At 41.9% G+C, this 3191-nt stretch overlaps 1 pseudogene; it reads left to right on the top strand.

The window, feature by feature from the left end:
• Window positions 1-2529: 2529 nt before the first annotated feature.
• On the top strand, window positions 2530-2924 carry LOC116098471 (annotated as a pseudogene).
• Window positions 2925-3191: the final 267 nt, after the last annotated feature.

Here is a 3191-nt window from a genome sequence, read left to right as displayed (position 1 = left end):
AAGGATGTTGAACATTTCTCTAGGTGCTTCTTGGCCATTCGATATTCCTCAGTTGAAAATTCTTTGTTTAGCTCTGTACCCCATTTTTTTTTAATTCCTAAAGAGAACAACAATGGCTTATGCTGTAAGATCGAGAGTGGACAAATGAGACCTCATAAAATTGCAAAGCTTCTGTAAGGTAAAGGACACTGTCAATAGGACAAAAAGCCAAACAACAGATTAGGAAAAAGTCTTTACAAATCCTACATCAGATAGAGGGCTAATATCCAATATATATAAAGAACTCAAGATATTAGACTCCTGAGAACCAAATGGGGTACTGTGTTCTTTAAGACAGAGGTCAACTTAGCAGAACAAAGATTCATCTTACTCCACTGTCTCCCATACAGATCATTCTCTTCTTGTTCTTGTCTGTTGCACTTAGCTCTTCTGATCTTCTGGACAGCCTACAGGCTCTATGATGTACTGATTTCTCTTCAGAGTCACCAAATTTGCCAGTCAAATTCAAAAGGATGCTATTGATTCAAGAATGTCATGCTAAGTTGCTAACTTTCAAGAAAAAAAAAAGATATTGAGAATGGAGATCATTTATATTTTTGCCACACATACCCCCTGCCCACATTTAGGACACTGACACTGCAATAGTGTGCCTGATGACTCTCAAGCAACCTCTTTTCTAGATTTTTCTTCTTCATTGACCCATCAGGCTCCAAGCTAGGACATACTCTTCTGACTTCATAAGAAGACATTTCAAAACTTCTGCTTGAAATCTTTACACTCATTGTGTTTTTCATCCAACTGGTTTTAGTTCTTCAGACAAAATATCTGTAGTGCTGTGCCTGTGTTGGGTGTGGACAAGTTCTGTTCCTCCAGCTACTGCCTTATATCACATCATCTCAAAACCTTGAGCAGGAGCATCAACTGTTTCCTCATATACCCTCAAGTTCATGCTGATTGCCTGACTGCTTTCATGCTCACCCCTTGTTGGTTCACTCTGCCTAGGTGAGCTCTGGCCCTGCCTCTCCTTATCCACAGGGGCTTATCTCATGAGGACCTCAGTCTATCCTTCCTACCAGACTGCATGTGTAAAACCAGCTATAGCCAGAAAGAGCAACCACCCTAAAACTAACCCTAAAATAAATCAAATTTTTCTGTGACATCCTCCCTTGGCCAGAGGTATTCAGGAGAGGTGTTTGCATTTGTTGAGCACCCTCCTCTGCAAAGCGTTTTGGGAAGGAAGTAGAAATCCTATCTTTATACTAGGACGCCGGGATTCCTGGAGCTCCCCCACAGTAATTCAGAATGCATTAGTACCTCAGTGAAGGCTCTTCCGCACACCTCACAGAGGGAATTTTTAAACCTGTAGTCTGTGTATTTGTTTTTAGAAAAGGATCACAGTTACTATATATGAAAAAAGTCTCATTTGTATCTCCCCAAAGATGGCTGAAGGGAGTGTAAAGTGCCCGGAAAAGTATTTCTGTGAAAAGATAATCCATTTTAGAAATGTTATATTTCCATGCTCAGAATAATCCCAGCTGAGAAGTCTCTTCCCAAGAGTGTCAATTTCTTGTTTATCGAAATTGTCAGCAATGTGAGTTACTTAGGTTTTACTCCCTGAGCAGAGAACATGTCCATACTTGTAACTATTGAAAAGTCTACTTTGCACACATACCTTGAATAAGGGGAAGCTAATTGACTTAGTTTATGATTCAGAATTAAAAGAGTAAACTGAGTTGCTGGGGTGGTGAGCCAGTCAGTAAATCTGTTGTACAAGAAGTGGGCCCTGAGTTCAATCCCTTGTACTACACATTAAACTTTAACTTGAGGGCTGGGGAAATAATTCAGTGGGTAGGAGAATTTGCAATACAAGCAAAAGGACCTGAGTTTGAGTCCACACCAACTGTAACTAAATATGATGAGACAGTCCTATAACCCCAGGGTTGGAGGGCAGAGACAGGGTTCAGATTCAAACCTTATCTCAAAATCAACCAAATAAAATGGTGGAAAGCAATACAGGAAGACACTTAACTTCCTACACACACACATATGCGCGCTCAAGCGCGCGTGCACGCACTCTCTCTCTCTCACACACACACACACACACACACACACATGCACGCGCACATGCACATACACGTGCACGCAGACATCGTGAATGCAGCAAAAACGAAGCAGAGACAGGAAGATCACTGGGCTTGCTCCCCAGGCAGTCTAGCTGAATGATTGAGATTCAGGTTCGGTGAGAGACTTGTCAAGAAATAAGATGAGTTGTTAAAAGAGTTGCCTAACAATGACTTCTAGCTTCCACATGTGTACACATACATATGTGTATTCCAGCCACTTACACATGAGTATGATATAGTGGCCCACCCCTAGAATCCTAATACTTGGGATACAGAGGCAGAAAGATTACCCAGAAATTCCAGCTAGCCAGGGATACATAACAAGACTCTGCTCCCCACGACAGAAATGACCCTTAAAAAACTAAAGGGAGGGTGAGTTCCTCTCTCTTTCCTTTCTGCTACCGCCATGCCATCCAGACTGAGGAAGACACGGAAACTCCGGAGCCACGTGCGGCATGGCCACAGCCGCTTTGGTAAGCACCACAAGCATTCAGGTTGCAGCAGAAACGTAGGAGGCATGCATCCCCACAAGATCAACTTTGAAAAATATCATCCAGGTTACTTTGGGAACGTTGGTATGAGGCATTACCGCTTGAAGAGGAACCAGAGCTTCTGCCCAACTGTCAACCTGGATAAATTGTGGACGTTGGTTAGCGAGCAGCACGGGTCAATGCAGCAAAAAACAAGACTGGAGCTGCTCCCATCGTTGATGTTGTTAGATCAGGCTACTACGAAGTTCTGGGCAAGGGAACGCTTCCTAAGCAACCTGTCATCATGAAAGTCACTCCAGAAGTTAATTGAATGCTTACATTTTCAAAAACAACAAGAAAAAGAAAACCCTAAAAGGGAGATGTGTTCTTCATGGCAGAAGAACTTCGTACCTACATGGATTAAATACCAACAGGTGTTGCTGATCTATGCTCCTCTGGCACAGCATAAAATTGAAGGAAATCTATATAATAAGGAAGAAGGTAGATTCTAAACTGGCATATTGCTTACAAATGACATGTTAATTTTGAAAAGTTATTTCATATAATCATTTACCTTTTTTTCCTCTATCTTCCCCCT

Source organism: Mastomys coucha, unplaced genomic scaffold (genome assembly GCF_008632895.1).
Source record: "Mastomys coucha isolate ucsf_1 unplaced genomic scaffold, UCSF_Mcou_1 pScaffold20, whole genome shotgun sequence".
NCBI lineage: Eukaryota > Metazoa > Chordata > Mammalia > Rodentia > Muridae > Mastomys > Mastomys coucha.
This window is presented reverse-complemented; position numbering and strand designations above follow the sequence as displayed.